The sequence below is a fragment of the Pseudopodoces humilis genome, chromosome 9 (assembly GCF_049639895.1).
Source record: "Pseudopodoces humilis isolate 2021_Gansu_Grassland_sample_001 chromosome 9, ASM4963989v1, whole genome shotgun sequence".
Classification (NCBI taxonomy): domain Eukaryota; kingdom Metazoa; phylum Chordata; class Aves; order Passeriformes; family Paridae; genus Pseudopodoces; species Pseudopodoces humilis.
The window spans coordinates 32,693,471-32,715,982 of record NC_142208.1 but is presented as its reverse complement, the minus strand read 5'-3'; the positions used below and the strand labels follow the sequence as shown (position 1 = coordinate 32,715,982).

The 22,512-nt window shown below is 43.3% G+C and overlaps 1 protein-coding gene across 2 annotated transcripts in view; it reads left to right on the top strand.

Annotated features, from left to right (window-relative positions):
* Positions 1 to 287: 287 nt before the first annotated feature.
* The window catches only part of CHST15 (carbohydrate sulfotransferase 15), a 43,918-nt gene continuing 21,693 nt past the window's right edge, over positions 288 to 22,512 (top strand). Inside the window, exon 1 of one of the 2 annotated variants that reach the window (XM_014257685.2) lies at positions 288 to 358. The gene's annotated coding sequence lies outside the window, so the exon portion shown is untranslated. The remainder of the gene's footprint in view (positions 359 to 22,512) is intronic. The other variant, XM_005528828.3, reaches the window with a different exon arrangement.

The following is a 22,512-nucleotide window of genomic DNA, read 5'->3' as shown; positions in this document are numbered from 1 at the left end:
CCCATTCCCACACCCCAATCCCGCACCCCATTCCCACACCCCATCCTCCCTGCAGCCCCATCCCACACCCCATTCCCACACCCCATCCCACACCCCATCCCACACCCCATCCCACACCCCATCCTCCCCGCAGCCCATCCCGTGGGTCCCGCACTCCCCGGGGCGCTGCGGGGCAGAGCCGAGCGGCAGCACTCCGCCTCCCGGGCTGCGCAGCGCGGCCGGGGAGCGGCGGGGCTGCTCCCTCCCCCTTCCTCCTCCTCCTCCTCCTCCTCCTCCTCCTGGTCCTCCGCCCCCCTCCCGCAGGGCAGAGCCGGCGGAGGCTGCGGGCGCGGGGCAGAGCGGAGCCGAGGCGGTGGAGGTAGGAGCGCGGGGATGGGATGGGATGGGAGGGGAGGGGATGGGATGGGATGGGAGGGAATGGGATGGGATGAGCGCTGCGGGAAGGCGGGGGGTCCCCAGGCCGCGGCTCCCCAAGTTTGGAGGCGGCGGGACTTTGCGGGAAGTTGGGCAGCAGCAGCAGCCGCGGGGGCACCGGCGGGCACGGCCGGGCTCGGGGGACACGGGGCTCCAGCCGGGGCACACAGCACCGTCCCCGCTCCCCGGCATCCAGGGCATCCCCGGAGCCGCGGCAGGAGCGGGGAGCGCGGCCCGGAGCGGGTCGGCGGGATGCTCGCACTGCCCCGGGCAGGTCCCGCACCGCGGCTGTGTGTTCGGCAGAGAACACACTTGGAAAAGCGGCTTTCCTGAAAGAGCCATTCAATCCCGGCAGCGCATCCCACCGAGGATGGAGCCGGGTGCTGCCATTCGCTGGTGGGAATGTTTTCGGGTGCAGAGGGGTATTTCTTAAATGCGAGCTGTTAAAAATAGCTTCATAGCTGCTGAGAATGCAGGCAAGGTTCAGTGAAGGGTTATTATGGTCAGAGTCTGTTAAGCAACAATTCACCAGCTGAACTTTGGCGGTCTCCTATATGGGCTTTTCTTTTTCTTCTTCTTCTTTTTTAATTTTCCTCTGCTGCTTCATTGTAATACTACAGCCGTACTCTGCAGTGATCTGACTGTCTCAGGCACAGACAGATTTGTAGGTTAATAGGATATGTGAGAGTATTGCTTGGATGGTGCATCCAGACACCTATCAAGCTCTAAGATTTGGATTCTTTTTTAAATTTAATTTTAATTATTATAGCATTCTATGTCCTGAAGTCCCCTTCACACTGACTTCCTCGCGTATGACATCAGAATGGTTTCACATCTTGAATTATTAGCCAGACCAAAAACCCATCATCATCATTATCTCCTGTAGAACAAACACGTTCTTTTGTGTTTTGAGTCTTAAAAAATAGAGCAGAGTGGCCAGCTGGGCACATCACAGATTAAATCTCAAAGTTTGCTGGAGCTGCTCATGAAAAGTAAATATTTTTAAGGTTTAACTGAAAATCATATGTGCTGGTTTGGATAAACAAACACCTGATTGAACAGCACTGCACTTGATACTAACTGGGGACTGCTTGATCTTTGGCAGAGGGGGAAATTTCCACCAATAAAACATCCCCAAATGTATGTGAACCATACATATATATTTATATCTGTGCTGCTGTTTATAGACATAGATATGCTTTTTATATACAGTCACTCATAAACAATAAATCTCACTTAAAACCAGCAAACACTAACAGAGTAGCTGCCTTGAAGCCTCTTTTTGTCAGTGATTAAAATGTTGTCACACGTCTCATGCCCTGAGAGCTTCTCTGCTGCTGCTGGTGCCATTTCACTCTTGGGCATTGAGTCAAAGGATTCATCTGGCTCTTCACGTGCCAAAAGAAAAAAAATCAACTTGAATGCAGAAAGGAGGAAACTACTTGTATGAAGATTTAGTTGTGAAACTACCTTCTTTCTTTTTGTCTTTTTTTTTGGTTTTTTTTTTAAAATAGCACTTATATCGTGTGTCTGTGAGCTGCAGCCACCGTGCAGTTCTGAAATCAATGGCAAAATAGTTTTATGGTTCAGATTTTGTCATGGGAGGAGGGCTAATCTCAAATTCAGAGTGTTTTACTTGGTGGTTTGTAACAGGAACTTGATCAAACAGTGGAGATTTACATTGCAAGACAATTCCACTAATGCAATGGGAGGCAGTAATGGATTTTTATCTTCATTGCTAAACTAAAAGTAGGTATCTGGAAATCATATTAATGAGAAGGGTGAAGCAGACTCATATCTGAATTATTTCATGGTGAAGGGGAAGGATGAAGGTGTATAATCCACCAGCAGCATGAACAAGGGTAGGATTATGTAGGCATAATCACAGAGATGCAAATAAGCTACTGCTTACGTTATATTTTAACATTATTTTAAGCAACCTGTGGCAGGAGCTCTGTGAGAATGGGGAGTTTCAGTGGTCAGAGCTTTTGTTGGCAGGTGATTTCAGTGTTACTGAAGGTGTTTTTAAGGATGGGTGAAGCACACCCCCCAAAGCACTGCTTTATATTGAAGATCAAGGGGTTTGAGGGATGGCAGCAAACTCTGCCAAAGCTGATGAGTTACTGCTGGCCAACAAGGGCTTCTTATGAAATTCCTCTGCTGACCAGGAACGGAATCCTTCCCATTATAAACTACTTTTCCTACACTGAGTGCTTCCTTATATGTTCAGGGAGCTGTGACTCAGGGCTGTGTCACCATCAGGTGCTGATACAATTTCTCCAGAGGTGAGCTGGCTGCAGAGGGCTGGTCTCGCCAAAATGACACGTGGATTTAGGGACTTGGAACGCCCAACTGTGCTTCTCTTCCAGAGCAGATGCATCACTTGGGTGAAGAAAAGTCAAAGACACAGATACTGATATCCCCCTCTCCCTCCTAATTACTCCTACAGTTAATGTATATCCCACAGTCATAAATTCCAAGGAAATGTGCTCTTAAATCACTCAGTGCTACTCTGGGCACTTGCCTGATGTGGATCTCTGTTTCAGACATCTCAGAGGGTTTGCAGATGTACCCTGATTTGAACTGGGCTCGTTAATTGCTGTCTTTAGATGCCCATTTTCCCCTTTAACCCAACTGTTTTCCTCCACACCTCACACAGGGAGGGGTAATTCTAAATTCCCACTGTACTCCTTGGCTGGAGTTGTGTTGCTCAGCTGGAAGAATCCAAAGTGCTGTGGAAAAACATGGTAGATTTCCAATAAGAGAGCATTTTCTTCACCGCTTTCCCCCACAAATTAGTATTTCTTATTTATTTATGTTTTTTACTGAAGTGCCCTGTTTTTCTTGCTGACCAAGTGTGGTGTCAGATCTGGAGTCTAAATACAGCCATTCAGGGGAAGGGATCTGTAACCTCCTGCAAGTTCTTATTTCGAAGCAGCCTGAATTGCACCCATCTCTCCACTTACACTGCAATTTCACTAAAACGAGCTAATGATCTATAGCCCTGCTGACCTGTTCTCTTAAAAATCTGTGTGTCTGACAGAAAACGTGTTGTGTTGTCCCCATGGCCTGCTGGGTTGTGTTTCCCAGGCTCAAAGACATGATTACAATTCTGTCCTGGTGCCTGGCTTGGGTTTTTACAGGCGAGGGAAGCTCCCGAGGAGGTGGAGAGCCTTGCAATGGGAGCACTGTAATCCTTTGATTACACAGCTGTGCCTGACATGCCACTAAACAGCACTTTAGGGGCAAGCAGTTAATGTTGCTTTTTCATGGAATATTTATTAATTTATGTTACACCTGGTTTCCAGCAGCTGTTGGACGTGGCTTGTAAGCTTTAGCTGTGAGGAGCGTCCTCCGAGGGGAGATAGGCACAGGTGATGCCTTGCAAGAGGAAACAGAAGGAAAATATTGTCCTGCTGGGTGCTGGTGGCAGTGACAAGGCAGCTGTGGTGAGGATGAGAGCCCTGTGAGGTGGTGGATGTGGGACCCTTGGCACTCTCTGTCCCACTGCCCCTGTCCCCTCTGCTGGCACCAGAGGTCACAAGACACAATCTCAGAGTGGTTTGTGTGGGAAGGGAACTTGAAGCTCATGCAGTTCCAATCCTGACACCTTCCACTGCCCCAGGTTGCCCCAAACCCATCCAGCCTGGCCTTGGACACTTCCAGGGATCCAGGGGCAGCCACAGCTTCTCTGGGCACCCTGTGTCACCCCCTCCCAGGGAACATTTTTTCCCAATATCCCATCTTCCTATTCCAGGAATCCCTATTCCTGCCCTCTGGCAGTTTGAAGCCATTCCTCTTGTCCTGTCACTCCATCCCTTGCCCAGAGTCTCTTTCCAGCTCTCTCAGGCACTGGAAGGGGCTCTAAGATCTCCCTGGAACCTTCTCTTTGCCAGGCTGAACACCCCCACTCCCACCCTTTCCTCACAGGATTGATGCTCCAGCCCTCTGGTCTCTCTGGCCTGGAGCACCTCTCCTGCCCAACCCTCCCACCCCAACTATTGCCTCTTCTCATCCCAGATCCATCCTCCTCCAGCTGCCACAACAGCCTGAGCTGCCTGGAACAACTTATTTCCCAATCCCCAGCACCTGGCTGCTGATTTCCTTCTGGCCTTGCCAGGAATGGGGTGCTCCACCTCAACCCCAGAGACATTTTTGGAGCTCCTGGTGGTGTGAACCTTCTCCTGTTGGTTTGCTGAAAGCAGCCACAGCTCCTGGGGATGAGGGGGGCACGTGGCTGCCTCCTGTGCCACGAGTTTCCTTGGAAATCAACCCAATCCTGTGGAGAATGGTGGGATGGAGCAGCAAGGAGCCACCCCAGGCTTTTATTTGTTTATATACCTAGCAGCTCCAAATACACACTTAATATTCTAAAACTTACTATGCCATCATTTACTCACCAAATAAACACAGCATTTTATAAATAAATGGGGCTTTAGGCCAAATCTGTATCTAAGGTGGGCTGTTCCTCACTGTAAAAGGTGCAGATCTGTACCTAAATAGCAAAATATTCCAACTGACATTTTTCTTTTGCTTCACGCCTTCCAGTAGGAAAAAATAAGTTTCACGAGGAGATATTTTCTTCCTGTAGAAAAACCTTGATTTTCAGTGTGGGTGAATGTACCCTGCCATCTAACCATAAAATTAGAAAAACTGATGAGAGTGAAAAAGGCTTTTGTATTATTATATTTTACTTTGGTTTTACATTTATTGGTGTTTGGCTTAAATAAACCAATTTAAGTTAGACTTGTAACTTCTCAGGGTTGCATGGAATGGAGGGAAGGTCATTTCTTTCAAACAAGTCATTGAGTTACAGGTAGGTTTGAGCTGGGAAGAACTCTGAGGTCAGACAAGAGTGAAGATAAAATGTAAAGTTCAAAGTCATACAGAGGAAACAAGATAAGACTGCTTTGAAAAATGAAAAGCTCTGCAAGATACAAAGGCAAAAAGAAATACAAAGATTTATGTGCAGCATGTGTACTTAGGAGATGGAAGAAGCCTTGTAGGGTTGAAAGAGTGCTCTGAGGATGGAAAGCACATGGATGTGAGCTTGTAATGTTGGATGGTTTGCCCAATTTCAGCTCTTGGAACAGTGTGGAGAAGAAGCACTTAATTAAAAGTGCTTTAGAACTGGCACCAAATGAGTGGTGAGATACCAACAAATAGGAGAGATCTCAGGGGGAAAAAAAAGGCAGAAATCAGGATTCTGGAGGGTTTTGCCCATAATTTGGAGGAAATGTAAGAGCCTGGTGTCAACCTTGTTGTGCCTAAATTGGGATATAATGGTCTGAGTGCCAGAATTTATTAATCCAAAGAAAAAGGACTCTTTGACTGGTGCAGCCAGGAGGTTTGTCTGTCTAAAGCCAGAAATAGGAGGAAGTGGAGAAGGATGGTTTAATAGTTTATTAGGAGAATGTATCACATAATGAGATGGGTTTGCCTGCAGGCCCAGCTCCTCACAGGGGAGCTTCATCTCCTGAAAATTCTTTAGCAGCTCTTAAAACCAACACTTCCTTGCAAGCCCATCAAATACCTTATCTAATATTCCTTCCCAGCCTCTTTGATTTTGGCTACTTCTTAGTTGTAATTTGTCTTTTTTGCTTAGCTCTGTAGATATTAGATAATGTTAAACAGATATTGGTAATGTTAAGTAAATTAAATGGATAATGAATCTCAAATTTTTAAGCTCATCATTTTGTAGATGTATTTTGCTGTGTTAGGCTGGTGGTTGAGCTCCTGCTCTTGTCTTCCACCCCTTCCTAGTGCATTTTTGGGGCTGCTACTGTACAGCTCATCCTTGGGATTGCTGAAGCCTGAGGACATTTCCTGGGGCCACTTCTGGAAAGGATTTTGGGTTCTGCTGTTGCAGTGGAAGAGGAGCAGGTTTTGAACGTGTCCATCATGTTTTGAGCCCAGGTGATTCCAGGGAAGGAATTCTGGTTCACACTGTAAGATTCACACCTTCAGGATCAGGGATTCTCTCTCTGCCTGCTTCGTGTCTCCGTGGAGCTCCGGGCTGGGATAACTCTGAGACATCTGGGTTGTAACTGCAGCTATAGCAAGCGATAAAAATTCAGATAAAAACCCTGCTGTGCATTGAAGACTGCCAGTAGAAACTGCAGCACGAGATGTTGTGATGGGCTCTTAATTTAAGAAGACAAAAACATGTTCTCGAGCACTCCAGCATTGAGTAGTACAGCTTTATGCCCTGAGCGACTCATCGGAGCCGTTCGTAAAGTAAATAATTTAGATGAAAAGTTTCATCAATTATAAAGCTCTGAAAACAGTTTCTCAGGTTGAGGATTAACTTGCCTGAGGATCAGATAAGGATAAATCAGAATGAAACCACTATTGCGCTTGACATTTAGTATTAGAATTACTTTGCAAAGCTATTTATACCATCTTTAAAACAAGAAATGAGATGTGAGAGGTGAGCAGAAGGGAAGAGTGGAATCTGAGCTGATCCTCTCTCTCACTGAGGGAAAAGGAAATAAAAATTTGTCTGACATCAGGTGATTTTAAATAGGGAAAAATTAACCCTTCAGAGTAGATTTCTGAGCATTGCTGGGGAGATCAGCAAAATGAAGAACACGCAGCAGAGTCAATGCAATCTAGATTGGTGTCCGTGGAAATCCCACCTGGATTTATCTGGCATTAGGCTGGATCAGGAGTAATTCACCTTTTGGGGTTCATTGGTGTGTGGGGGACCAGAATCTTGTGGGAGTGGGAACAGTTCTCCACTCTGGGAGGAATTCAGAGCCCTGTGCTCACCAAGGAGTGAGGCAAGGCAGGAAAATCTGTGTAACCCTCCAGAGCTTGGCAGGGAGCAGCTTTTACCTGGAGTCAGTAACTCTCTCAGATGGGTTCCACTCACCTGCTGCTCCTTGCTGCTGCAGCTGTAAAAATTGAGCATTCTCCTGGTTTAGCATCAGAGTTAGAATGTTGCAATAACTCATTTCGGTGTAATACAGAGGAATGCGTAAAAAGCCTCTGCTGAGTTTTGATAGTGTTTCCCTGTAATGATACCCATTAAGTGGGTGTAGTCATATCTCCAGTTTTCCAATTCTTTTTTGTCATGCTGTGCTGGTACATTGGGTAATAAATGGAAAAAAAAAAAACCATAAAAAAAGGCCCTAAAAATGTGCTGTGAAAATGCTGATAAATATGTAAATACCAACAGTATCTTTTTTGGACTATTACAATTCCTACAATCTAAAGCTTTCCAAAACTGCAAAATAAACAGGCACCTTATGACAATTAATATTAATGCATTAAAAATATGCTTGTTGCTGAAGCAAGAGTATCCCATCATCACTAAACATTTTACAGTGCAGAACTTTAATCCCCTCCTTGCTGTATTTTAAAAGATAGCAGATAATTCCGAAATAGCAAATATCATTAAGTTGAATTTAACAGAAAACTTGGAAGGTTTCAAATGAGATAACATAAAAGCTGTGTTCATTCCAAACAGCAATTCTCTGGATGAACCTCCAGCTTCATTAAAGTCACTGAAATGTCTTCCTGCTGACTTCAGCATGCCAGCATTTCAAAAAATAAATTGAAATGGGATCTTTAAAAGTTTTCTTCCTGATGAGTGGCTGGAGCTAAAGCCATTCAGCTGTGCTTTTCTGTGCATATGTTATTTAGCTCAGCCAGGAGGTCCTGAGGTGAAGATAATGTCTGGTGGGGATGAGGGAATGTGAGCAGGAAATAATATTTCTCTTTGAAATAATCCATCAGTAGCTGTGCTGTCCCAGAGGCCCCTTTTTTCTGGAGATCCTGCAGATGTGGAGCCCCCTTTCAGCTCTGAGGGGAGCCAACCATGCAGGTGGACATTCCTCTGAAGGATATTTAGGCCTTAAAAGTGATGGAAAAGCCCCAAAGTCCAACTCTTTTATTTCTTGCACTGCTGCAGGGCGCAAGTGCAGCGTTCAGACACGGCTTTGGGGACATTTTTAGCTTTGTCCTTTTGGCATCAGGGGTTTCTATGCAGCAATTGAATAGGAGGAAGGAATTAATTTGATTTAGCCATGTCAAGCTGAAAACGAAGTTCCTCCTTGCACATCCTTCGAGGAACCCTCAATGGTCTGGATTTAGCTGCCATCCGCTCCATTTTTACTGGTATATTTTTGGACTTCCTCTGCTGATAAATATTTAGAGTCTGTTTATCTTTCATCTCATTTCTGTTACATAGTGCTTACAGATATTTTTTTTTCCCCCATAAATACTTATTACTGCAGAAATTGGTGCTGCAAGCCTTGATATTGCAGTGCCAGCAATTTTGTAATTTTAATTGAGGCTGGCTGACAGCACTTCTATTAATTATCCAGGAGAGGCTTATGGCTTTCTGAAAGAGAAGTGTATTTCTGGCTGGAGGAGTTTGAAGGGGAGTTGTAATTGCTTTATGTCTGGAGTGCAGGTTTAGGTGCAGAAGGCTTGGCTGAATTAGATGTGGCCATTGCTGAGGATCAATAAAGCATGAAAAGGGGAAAAGCTGTTTCAAATTTGTAAAAGTTGTAGTCACCAGGATGCTGCTAAACTCAGAATGAAAAATGCAGCTGTTCCTTCTGGGTTTAATTAAAATCCAATGAAGGACAATTCAGAGAGACCTGAGTTGATATTAATTACTTTGAGCATGGGAATTATCGGAGCAGGTGAAGGATTTCCTTCACAAAATTCTGCAGAGTTGTTTCTTATAGCCTGGCTCTGTGTGATTCTCTCTGGTGCTGCCCAGCTAAATCTTAGCACTCTTTTCCTGTGCCTTCCAAATTCCTTTGTGGAGTTGTGTTTTCCCTGATGTGAATATGACAGTCCCACTTTAATTGGATAACAGCAGTTGTCACCCTGCAAGAGGGACTGTGATGCCCAGGGGCCTCAGAAGTATCTGCATGAAAAGAAATAAATAAAACATCTAAAAAAGCTTTGCTAAGAAGCAGTAAATTTAAAAATTGATTTGGTTAACAGCATTGAAATGAGGTGCCTTATTCTATTACAGCATAAAGCCACCAGATGTCACTTATTTTGTGCACCACTGTTCTGGGGAGAAGCATGCCCTTGGCATGGAAAAGATTTTAAAAATAAAGGGCAACTTACTCTAAGTGGCTTTGTTTCTGTTTGTATTCCTAATTGGCAACCCTTGATAAATATTTTCATCTTAAAATAGATCATATAAACTCATTTCTCACAGATCAGACAGACTTGCATTTTTTATGAGCCTTAAATGTCAGCAGTGCCATTTTGAGATTCAGTCTTTAAGAAAATAATTAATAGGCTTACTCCATTTTCGGAAGGGGGAATGTACATTTTACGGATAGGATGGTTTTATTGTTCTGAACTGTCCTGTCATTAAAGGCACTTCAGCCAATGGCTCACACAGATATCCATCTTCAGCCAAGTTACAAGCAGTGAGAGGAGTTTTTAAAGTCATACAGGAGGTAGAAGAGGGAAAGGAATACTTCTGAAATCAGAGGCTAACATCTTCTGCATGTTGGTGCTGTTTCTGGAGTGGTGCAGTCCATCCTCAGGGTTTAAAGGCTTCAAGGAGAAGTGGAGCAAAGGTAGATGGGGATGTGTCTCTGAAGGGGAAAAACAACACTTGGTACTCACTGCAAAGCTGAATTTCCTGCCGTGGGTGGGCATGGCCAGTGCCAGGGAGCTGGAGAAGGTGACAATTCCTCACCAGTGAGAGCCATCAAAGGGTTAGGTGGACATTCCTCTGAAGGATATTTAGGCCTTAAAAGTGATGGAAAAGCCCCAAAATCCTTGTCCTGGCTGTGCCCTGTTCCACTCTGGGTTTCCCCTCCCACTACCAGAGATGCCAAATTGAGAGGTGCAGGTCCTCTTTCTGCTCCCTGGTAACACAACCCTCATGCTCTTTCATTTTTCTGGCCTGTACTCAAAGGCAGCACCATTAAAAAGAGGAAATTTAATTTTCTGGACTTAAAGCAGAAAGGCTGAAAATTGAGTGCTTTCCTGAAGGAGAAGTGATTTTTTATTTTTTCACCCCCCAGTGGTGGTAGTACCGTAGTTTGTTTTTACATTTTAAATATGTCTTCTCCCTCAGATTTCAGCTTGGGATGGAGTCCCACTCACCCTGTGGATCTCATGCAGGTTGGAGGATGTAAATCTACAGCTCTGAGTGAATGATGTGAGAGCTGCTCTCCAAATAATTTTCCATTTCAGTCCTCAGGAGCAGCTGTGCTGAAAGGCTACCTGCCTTCATTTTTCATCTGAGGTGAAAACCGTACTCCAGCATGGCATTCTCTAGCTGGAGGCAGAGTACATGACACATTTTCCCCTCCCTTTTTCTTCTTTGCTTGAGCAAAAATAGAGGTGAGCAAAACACTCCTTAACTAATAGAAACACTGCTGGCTTCTAAACGCAGCAAATTTGTATTTTAGCACCTCATATGAAGCCAATTATACTAATGAGGGTTCCAGTTCTTAAGCAGGAGTTGTTTATGACAGGGAGGGTTTCATTTCCTACTGCAGGTCTTGCACCATTGCTCCTGAAAGTGCCATCTGCCAGCTTTGGCCCCAAAAAGTGCTCCCTGCCACTTCTGTGCAGGGAAATTCTGGCACAGCTCTGGGATGGGGAGCATGACTGCAGCTTGGGAAGCTGGGAAAATTCACTTTCTCTCTCTGCTGAGCTTATGAAAGGCTGAAATTCATTCTGTTTAATATGGTTACCAGGGGAAAGTCAGAGTCGATGCTGTCTGGCTTAGATGGTTTATTTAGAAATTGGATTGCTGGTGGCTTTCTGTCTTGTGTAACACATATCTGAATTTCATTCAGAATCCCTCAATTCCCAGGTAATGGGATTCTGGGTGGTGAATTAGGAGATCTAGGTTTTTCTTGGACTTCTACCATTTTATTCCAAATGATATTACAGGTGACACATGTCAGAACTCCGTCCTTTTGTCACCCAGAAATGGAGCAGCACCTTTGAAAAGCACCCTGAGATCTGGGGTAGGGAGTTACACACCCTTTCTGGACCACAACCAAATCCCAGGATATATTTGAGTGGCTCCTGTGTATGGCATGAATGGCTACAACTACATTTCTCATTTCACCTGGGGCAGAAGCGTCTCTGTAAAAACACTGACAAAATAATACACGTTGTAGTTAAATGTCCATGTTTGGATAAAACATTTTGTCTGTTCCAGGTCAGTTTTGTTGCCCTATGTAAGTAACCTAAAGGAGGAATAGTAAGAATAACATGAAATGCAAGTTTTCATATGCAAAGAAAGAAACCCATATAATTGTGAGATTTCATTCTGATTTGCTATTCTTCTCAAAATGTAATTTAAACCACTGAGCCATGCAATAAAGAAACTGAGGTGTCTTATCAGCATATTATTTATTTTTTCACTTAATGAGAACTGTGAATTTTTTTAGTTTATAGATTATTCTGAACTTCTGCAGTCACTTACTTTGATTAGAAATGGTTTGGATGCTGAAGGCATTTCCCAGGATTTAAACATGCAGGAAAACTGCAAATTAAATCAAATGATCAGCAGTGAGACTTATTTCTCTCCTGCACTAGGATGGTGCTCTAGAATGCTGAATTTCCCCCACACTGGTAAAGTAACTGCTATGAAAGGAGCAGGACTTGGTTATTTACATGGAAAAACTGTGGAGTCACAGAGTGGTTTGGGTTGGAAAGGACTTTAAAGCTGGGCTCATTCCAGCCCTTCCACTACCCCAGGCTGCTCCAAGCCTTGTCCAGCCTTTCATTTTTGTCCAGGAGGGCCAGAGAACCCATCCCTGGTGCCTTCCCCTGTGGGGTCTGGTCTGGGGCTCTGCAGGGTGGGAGCTGCTCTCCTGAGGCACAGAGGAGATGCCCCAGGGGACACCACACTCGAGATGCCACCTCCCCCTGGACAGCAGGAGCACAGGGATGAGCTCCTGGAACAGTTCTTTGGCCAGAGGGTGGAGGTTTTCATAGCAGGAGCACCACAGCAGTTCATGAAGCAGAAACACAACCAAAACAACCTTCAGGCTCAGGAGGGCTCTCCCAGCTGGGTGACGGTGCTGGGGTGCTGGTCATGGTTTAGAGGTGAAGGCAACAGCTTGAGGTTGATGGTTGGACTCAGTGGAGTAGAGGACATAAAGCAGGAGGGGCTGCAGTGCCCAGAACTGCTCCAGCCCAGCTGCTGAGTCACATTCCCAAAGATTTGATGGAATAGGTGGCATTTCTTGGCATTTTGTTGCACGTTGCTGGGCGTGGAGTGATCTTTGCAGGAGACAATGATTGATGCAGCTTGTGGAGGCACCTGCTGTGCTTTTTAAACACCCTTCTTGAGGGTGGAAAGTGCTAAGGAAGCTGAGCACAGGGCAGCTTCTACAATGCCTGGTTCCCAAAACCATACAGCTCCTTTTGGTGCCCACTAAAAAGTAGCTCAGTAGTGTTAGTGATAGGACAGCTGAGGATAGAGGTGATTTTCACATTCCTCTGGATCTGAGGCTTCCTCTTGCAGCTTGAGGCATCAGCTGGACTCCTCTGCTGACCAATACTGCCTTTTTCTCTACAGCTATCTGCATATAATATGCATATTTTCTTTATCATTGTTTCATTGTGGCCAGGTGTCATGAACATTGCATTTCTCAGAGCTTCAGTCCTCACTTACCTGATAAGGCTTTAGGGGTTTTCCTTTGTATTATTATTTAGGTTATATAGCAGTGCTTAGGAGGAATAAATGGGCTTTGGAAGCCATCTCTTCCAGCCTAAGACACCCCAGGAAGATTTTATGTCAGTGTAGTCCTTGCAGCAGAAATAGATTAAGGAATTTCTAATTTATTTCACATTAAAAGCATCCCCTCCAAATGTATCTGTATGCTCTTGATGCCGTCTTAGTCTCCTGCGTGTTTGAGAGCTTTGAATGCATTAGCACCCTAAACCAAGTTATTACATTAATCTCATGGAATCAAAGATTCATATCTTTGACTCAAGGTAAACACCATCAGCAACAGAGAAATTTAACAGATGGAAATGCATTTCAAAACTTGGGAGGCATTTTTGCTGGAGATTTTTTTTTTTGTTAGATATGTTAATTTTGCTGGAGTTTGTAAGTTCCTGCAAAGTATTTTGTGGGATGTATTCTGGAGATGCTTCCAGTTCTTTGCAGTTTTATAATGTTAACACAGTTTCAATCTTTCTGCATTAGAAACTGAGCTTTTTGGGTTATCATTAACAGTCATGCATCTGTTCTTGAAAGTCTGGCTGCCAACTGCAGTTGATGGAATTTGTGTCACTTCAGATTCCTTGTGTGATTTGCCTCAGTAAAAGGTTTATTTCTAGCAGTGGAACCCAGCTCAGAACTCGTGTTGGTGCCATTTCAGCTGCAATGTCCTGTAGCGACTCCGTGTCCTCCTCTATTTGTCTGGAACCAAATACATCAACAAGCACCGCTGTTTAAAAATAAAATCTCATTTTACCTCCCACTGTTCACTTTTGTGCTCTGCTGCCTCCAGGGACATGAGGATTTTTCATGGGAGCAAGAGTTTTCTGGCTGGAGCAGAGCATTTCTCCCTTTCTCCTTAGAACTCTGGTCTGTCTCAGGAGATTCTGTCCCACTGAGCAGATCCTGGAGCATCCTGGTCCCAGGCATCCCCATGGAGCTCCCAAATGGTGTTCAGGTAGGGATCAGTAAGGATCTGAATAAAGCACTTGTGCTATCTTGGAGCTCCATCAAAGGTGGTCTTTGTCTTTGCAATTTCGCACTTCAAAACCTAAAAAAGTGAATTTTGACCCCTCTGCAGCTGAAGCAGAGGGAGAGTGGAAGGTTAGTTTGGGACAGTTTCCTAATAACAGAAATGATGTAATTAACATATCCATTGGGGAAAAAGAAAAAAAAAAATCTCTTGAAGCATTTGCCTTGGGTTTCCTCTGCCTACAAATAAAAAACATCTAGTTTTCTAAGCTAAATGTTGTCTTTATATTGCAGAAAATGTTGCAGAAGAGGCAGGGTGTGAGGGACTGCATGCCAATTTCTCTTGGTACATTCATCATTATGCAGACTTGGGGTTTTGGTTTGCTTTTCTAATTTCTTTTTCCCTTTGGTTTTTTATCTTGTTTGTTTACAATCTGGAGGCCAGCTAAGTGCAGTGTAAGGCATGCAAAGGTATTTGTGGTTGTTTCCTTTCCAAGTGGAAAACAAGCACACTGAAGCCAAACATGGGAGAAACCTGCAGGAATAGAGAGTCAAGTCAAGGAGTCAATGGTTCAGTGGCTGAGGAACAGATTTTCTTATTATTGTCCTGGATATTACAATATTTACTGATGTAGCATGGAATCTTTTTCCCTTTTGTTATGACTGTTGTAAAGTGGGGGCTTTGTGCAGTTACAAGATTCCTGGGCTGGGTTTTGCCCTGTTATGAGGACAGCATCAAGAGCTGTGATATTTTTGAGAGGCTGGTGACATCCTCTCCCCTCCACTCGTGGAAATCAGTAAGTTAAGATGTTTGAATTCCTTTGAAGCTTGTGATAGAAGTGTTGTTCTTTAGATGTGATGATGTGAAGATAGGAGATGACATGAGAGTTTAACCCATTATCAAACGGCTTTGGGTTCCACATCAAGTGTGTGCTCTGCCAACCACACGTGCCTCAGTACAAAAATACCCACAAAGCCTGTGCTGCAGAGCTGCAGAAATGTCTTCAGAATGATGGGATCTTAGAAACTGTTTAATAAAAATTTATTGCACTTCTGTGTAGGTACAAAGCACAGGCTACAGAGGAGTGAGTGATGGAGCCCAAGCCTTTGATGAAACACTTAAAGAATAGTGGTAGGAGACTTTGGGAGTAAATGTTGCTTGACTTCTGCAGAATAAACACTTTTCTAGGAAGCTGGAAGCAGTATGATGATATTATATCAAAAAAGTTTTGTTTAATTAGGTGTAGCCAGCAGTCACCTGCAAGAATTGTGTCTGGTGATATTTTTAGAGGTAATTAATTAGAAATTTCTCGAGAATGCTTAGAGCTTTCTTGGGTTTTCCACTTCGGGCTCTGAGTCTGCTTCACTTTGTAATAAACAAAGTGGTTCCTTGGTTAATGGGCTGAGGTTTATCTGATGTGTCACTGCTTAAAGAATTAAAGTTGTTGAACACTTAGAAAAGTTACTACTAAGCTTGGAGCAGAGTTGGTTGTTTTTTTTTAAGTACTGAAACAAAGCCCCAGTTGTGATTTGGCATCAATGAATAGTTTGAGTTGAGTAATTTTTGTTTGAATTTACAAGAAACTTTAATGACAGACTCTAATGCTGAGTTTGTCTTTTCAGGATGCAGCTGTGTATGTTTCCTTTCACCCACTCAGCACTAGATGAAAGATGAAATGCCCTATTCATGAAAAAGCACTTACATGGTACTTATGTACAGATGAGATACGTTTTTCCATCCATTTCAATGCATGTCTCACAGAGAAGGTACCATATATGAGTCACAACCAAAAGAATTCAGATGACTCTGTTAAGATAGTAAAGTTTATGGAGAAAATTCAGCTTGGGGGTGGAGGAAAATCCCTTCTCAGCCACTAAAAATCGAGCGAGCAGCTGCGAGCAGTTACGTTGCTCTAGAATCACCATAACTGTATTGTGTTTAAAGCAAAGTTAAACCTCACATACAATGGATCCCCTTTCAGAAAAACTGCTTGTATATGAAGTGTGAAGGTGTATCAGATGAATTCCAGTAGATATCATTTGGCTGCATTACTGCATGCAAAACCCTTTTACCACAGCTTGAGATAAACAGGCACCAAAGGCATTACGTGATGCAAATTCTATTTATTCCATACAATGTTATTCATCCCTCAAAAGCAGCCTTAAATTAGCAGCTGATCTCTCACAACCCACAAGATTTAGCAATTTGTGCTGCATACCCCTTGCAAAGTGGCAGAAAGTATTAGAGATAATGTGGTGGATGGAATATGTTCCTCACTTTAAATCAACCTGAGGTAGCAGCTGCTAAAGTCGAGGAAAATCAAATGTGTAAAAGGAGCAAGATGGTAATCAGAGTAACTCATAACTGTGAGTTATGCCCACTGTTTTGCAGCATGTCAAGGCTGAAAACGCTTGGCAGGACATTGGAAATACTCTCAGAACATTTTTCCCCCACGTGCTGGTTCTGGACCAGTAATCAATGCAAGAGACAAAGAGCTGGGCTTAAAATAACCCTTCAGCCCTGGCAGATCCCTTCCTGCAAACCCAACTGAGCTCTCCACCTCTCCCTTGGGTAAGAGTCAGCTGGCACACTGACTGTGAGGTTTATTTTCTTGTGAAGTGATTCCACTATCCCAGGTTGCTCCAAGCCCTGTCCAAGCTGGCCCCAAACACCTCCAGGGATGGGGAATCCACCAGTTTTTCTCGTGTTCAAGTAGAGCCATAGGATCACTGTGCTGTCCTCACCTAACTGAGCTCTGCATGGGGGGAAAACCTTGTCTCTCTATCGAGTAAGCTGCTCCAGGAGAGCTGTTTGAGTAAATTGCAGCAATGTCTATCCAGAGAGTCAATGAAGCAGCCCTGGGAGCCTGAAATTAAACAGGATTCACAGTGGATGGGAAGAAACAGGTAACTACAAAACAGCTGGATTTGAGATGTGAGCTCTGTCAATACCAGACCAATTCTTTGCCTTGGGCGTTTTCTGAAGATAAACACTTACTTATTTCTGATTACAGCCTGACTGCAGGGTTTATGAGAGCTGTATTTAGAGATGATATTTTTTTCCCTCTTGCCAACCCCCAAACCTCTTCAGTTTGTTCGATAAAAATAACTGCAGTGAAAGAGCTTCATAACAGATTCAGCCTTCGTGCTCTGTGGTTCCCTGTTGCACTCTCACACAGAACAGGAATTTGGCTGATTTGTGGGATGAGAGTGGGATGTATTCCTTGAAAGAGCAGGCAGGTAAGAATTTCTATTATTGTAAATTATCGTGATGTCCTGTGTTGGAAATGAAATTTCAGCGGCTGTTCGATCTTGTTAAAAATGCAATCCAAACATTTATGGCAAGACCAGCCTTATCACATTCACTTTCTGCACCTGAAGTTGTATTTCAGGTGATCCCTGTGCCTTCCCAGGGAGCTCTTTGCTTATTTATTTATTTATTTTCCCATATACTAAAAGAAAGTACATAGGACAAATTTAGACTGAACAATTGTCTCAGATATTAAATCATTGCATGAATTGTTTGACTTTCTATATCTGTCTTTATCTTATTTTGGCATTGGTGTCTCTCTGAACATTTAAGTAGATGCACTTTTTCTTAGGAAGTGGTAAAAATTTAACTCCCAATGGCATCAATACTTCATTCTGTTTCTTGGTGTATTGATCATTTGAATGAGAGACTGGCTGTTTTTTGTTAAATAGATGCAATTTCTGGTTGTGTTCTGAATGTCAGAACTTTCTAATCCAGCTCCAGATTTTTGGGAGAGGATTCTGTGAGCCCCAGAGGACGGGAGCATTGGTTTATCCCTGTTTCCATGGAAGGACCCCCAGGACCATGTGGGGTCTATTGGGAGGCTGCTCACAGTTACTGTGAGGATTAAAAATAAAGACACTAAACTTCAACCATGCAGAATGATTTCTGAAAGTGGATTAAAGTGGCTTTTTGTGAGCAGAAATGCACTGGAGTAATTTATGTAAAGACACAGTTTTTTTTCTTACAGTGTGCGACTCTTTCATATTCAATATAAACCTGTCAGTGATTCTGTAGCAAGGCACTATGTGAGATGAATAGGAACTAAGGGAAGGGAAAAGATGAATTGCTGGAGCTGTTGCACATCGTAGGCAGCAAGTTTTGATCAGGAGTTGAGAAGCCAGTGTGTACTGCAGGCAAAATTCTGCTCCAAACATCCTCAGAAATGTATGAGAGCAGCGCTGTGCTCCGTGTTTGTACAAGAGGGAGGATTGAAACACATTGATGGGAGCTCTGCCCTGACACAGGAGCTCCAGGCTCCTGTGTGCTGCCACAGGTGGGGTGGCTGCTGCTGGTGCTTTTTATCTGCCAGGGTTTCTGCACTTTTATTTCTGGAGAAATTGCTGATTTTTGGTTCTCCTTTCTTTTCCTGCCTGCCATTTTTATTCTGCAAGTAGCCCAAAAAAAAAAAAAAAAAAAAAAAAGAAAAAAAAAAGTGATGAATATCTGATTTACACTGATGTAAATGAGATAGAATAGAAAGAAGGAGCACTGAAGTCATTAAATAGAATTAGTGGCTTTGTATTTTTTCCCTCTGAAAAATGCTTTAATTTAAAAATGGGTAATACTGAGTTCTGTAATTTTCACATTCTCAAGGCAGACCAAACAACAACACATCAGAGCATGTGGCTGTGGCATGTTAGGAGTGCAGGGAACAGGACCTTGGTAATTTCCAGGAACTTGCACAAGCCTTCATGTGCAATAACAGGTTTCTGGGGGAGGGCATGACCCTGCTGTCCCTGATCCAGGTCAGCGAGCTCCCCTTCCCAATCCCCACTCTTTTTTCCTTGCTTCCAAGCATCTGTTTATTCAGACAGTGTTTATGCCCTAACTGAGTGGTGATTCAAGCTCAGTAATGTTTCCTGAGCACTGCAGCCCAAATAATAGGAGTCATCCTTATGTGATTGAAATGACTACTGTGATGCTGATTTTAGGGGAGTTTGCTGATTTATTTTTTTTTTGCAAGGAATTTGTTCCTTTCTCACATTTTATTTGGAAGTGTATGGATGAGCAAGGAGCAGATTGTGTTTGGATTAGATTCTGAGAAAGAAACCAGCTGGGTTATGGAAGAAACCTCTGTTGTTTTTTAGGTGAGATTGCTGATTCAGTGGTGATTCAGGAGGTTTTCTTTGGCTTTAAAAGGCCATGAAATGGATTCTTTAAAGAAAATTTTAGACCTGAACATGTGTTCAGCCGTTGTTCAGCAGGCTGAGTGTGTAACCATGGGCTGTGGCCACCTATTCTTGCTTTTAGGGTGTACCTGATTTGCAACTGATTGCCTTGAAAATGGTTCTGTGGGTTTATGCAACATCTTGGGAGTTGCATTTATTGATGATTCTTTAAAAATTAGGGAGCTTAAGTAAATAAAGGAGCTTTACATAACTTCAGTCTGCAGGAGGTTGCTGAGCTTTGTAATGAGTCCTGTGGCTTTTCTAAATCACTGCAATTGCTTTTTGCTTGTTTTTATTGTTTCGTTTTAGTTTTTTTCCCCTTTTTTTCCTGCCAAGAGTTTTCAGAGGTCAGTGATTCATGATCCTCTTTTTATTGACATATCATCTTTCTGGCATCTTCTGATTTCTCTGAGGTAAAGAGATGTGAGTTCAGGCAAAGTTTATTTCCAAAAATGTTATCTTGAGGAGCCAAATGTGTCCAATAAGCAGGAGAGAGGATATCTACGACGATTTTTCCCTTTTCCTTACATAATGTTCTTTCGTTTTTTCATTTAGTTTAGATTTTTATTGCTTCTACTGGGGTATTTTTTATTGAAATGGTACAACCTGCCCACTCACAGGATGAACTTCCTCCTGCTGTACAAATACTTCACTACCCCTGTACAAATACTTTAGGTTGTTTGTGTGCTGCCTGTAGACTGCTCTCAATTCTAACCATTTCCAGTAAGCTTGGTAGCTAAAAAATACCTGTAATTGTAAGGTTCTGCAGGTTTTTTTTTGTGTCCAGAGGTCATAAATTCATCCTGCATGGGCTGAGGAATTGCTGTTCTACACGGGCAGTGTTGCACCGGGTGACAGGGGAATGGAAAAGGAATTACTCGGTTGTGCTGCGTTGCTACCAAATATTGTTGGGCTTTTTCTTTCCATATGAAAATGTCAGGAGGATTTCACTCCACCAGCCTCACTTTGCCCTTTCATGTTTCCATTCCTCTTGATGTGAGTCATGGAAAGTTTATCATGGTACGGCTGTGGGCAGCCTTTCGCTTCCAGCCCTTCATCTCTCTGTGACTCACGACAGCCTCGTCTTCACAGGAGCCTTCCGGAGGGAAACCTTTCCTCAGGGAAGTTCATTTCTGGAGTCTTCATGGAGGGCGTGGGATCAGCTTTGCTCTGAGATTTCAAAAAACATCAGTAGAGCACACTGAAACTTGATAGAAACAAACCTTCCTGGTTTGGCAGGGAAGGCACTTAGGCAGTAGGAATACTTCTCCAGATTAGGGGAAACAATTCGGAGACTATGGATAAAATAACATAGCTGTTACTCTAAGAATGCCATTAGATATATTAAATTAGGAGCAATGTGATGTTAATGGCCAGATGATTCAGCAGTATTATCTTTTGCTTAATTTTTCTCAGTTTTTTTTTTTTATAAAAGTGTTTATTCTTAATTTTATAGCATCTGTAGCTTTTTAATTAGGCTTCATCCCACCCAATCTGAGAGCTGGTGGATTATTTTCTCACTTATGCCTTAGACATCTATATTTTAGGTTGTGACCTGCCCATCAGGACTGATTTACCTGAAATCTTCCATTCTGTCATGTGAAGGGAGGAAACAAAGTGCTGTAGCTGCACTGACATAAATTCAGGGGAGCATTTATACCCCAGGATGAGAAACGTGTTCCTGGTGTACCTGAAATGTGTTTATGAGAAGTTAACAGCCACCTTTTCAGGTGGTGGGAGGAGAAGCTGACTGTGATTAGAAGTAATGAGGCTACTGCAAAATTTAGCCTGAAGAGCACCAGCAAAAGTTTGTTTCATTTTTATTTTAAAGAGTTTTGAAAGAAAGGAAAGCATATTAAATATTAAAGAACTGGTGACCTGGAAAACAGGTCATACACATAGATATATATATATGTGTGTGTGTGTAAAATCTGCTCAATTTGTTTTATCTAATTCATAGAGGAGGAGAATTCTGATTACGTGACTGAGCATAGGAAGGGAATTGCTTTTTATAGCCTGGTGTTTTCTCCCAAGGGACAAGCATTAGGACAAGAGGAAATGGCCTCAAGTTGCATCAGTGGAGGTTTGGGCTGGAAATTAGAGAAAATTTCTTCATCAAAAGTGTTGTTGAGCACTGGAACTGCCCAGGGCAATGGTGAAGTCACCGTCACTGGAGGGGTTCAGAAGCTGTGTGTGTGTGGATGTGGCACTTGGGGACATGGGGCAGTGCTGGCCTTGGCAGTGCTCAATTAATTCTTGGCCTTGATGATCTGGGAGAGCTTTTCCAGCCTCAGTAATTTCATGATTCTGAGATTCTGTAGCCATTTTGGTTGCAGTCTTCCCTTACAATCCTCAAAGAGGAAGGGGGAGGAATTTTATGAAATGTTTATTTAATAGGAATAATACAGAATTTCAGATATTTTATATACAGTCAACAAAACCTGTGTGGATGATGAAAAATCTTGCATATTTTCTTTTGAGGGGAATGTCTCTTTTTACCCTGTCTATGAGATGAGTAGGGCCTGGTGGATGCTGTATTTTCAGTGTTTTTGTGGTTCCTGCCAGTGATACCTGCCAGCCTCCTCTCCTGCATCCTGAGCCCCCAGCAGCCCCCCTCTCATGGACTGCAGGAATTGCTCAGGGAAACTGGCATTAAAAGATCTCACCTGTTTGCTATTAAGTTCTCTGCTGCACATAAATACCTTTGTTAGCTTGAGCCTGCTTCAGTTCAGAGCAAAGTCCCCCTGGCTTCAGTGGGAATATATTGAAATCTAAAAGAGCTTTTCCTTTTTCCCCCCCATCCCACTGTGTGTCATCTTGTATATCCACATTTCCTCCTTAGGCTGTTCCCAGAGACCCTTATTTTTATGAGGAGGGTTGCTTTTGGCCAAGGAGCTTGCAAAGGTTGCTGTTGATTTCTGCTCTGTGGTTAGGGCTGGCACACATTAATGTACAGCAGACAAATGCAGTATAGACGTGATCATAAATAATTCACCCTTCCCTTCAACAAGGGGAAATTACATGCTACATTATTCAATATACAAAGACGCTGCTTGTTGTGTAAAGAGAGTAATTTTCTGCCAGTGAACAGCCAGCAGCTTTGCAGCTAAAATATAAGGAGACACACATGGTTTATTACCAGCTCAAGCCTCATAACCTTCCCTCTGCCTGCAATCCACATCCTTCTGCTCTCAGGAGTGGAATACAAAGGGGTGACGTGTGCTGGTGGCTGTCGCTGCTGGGAA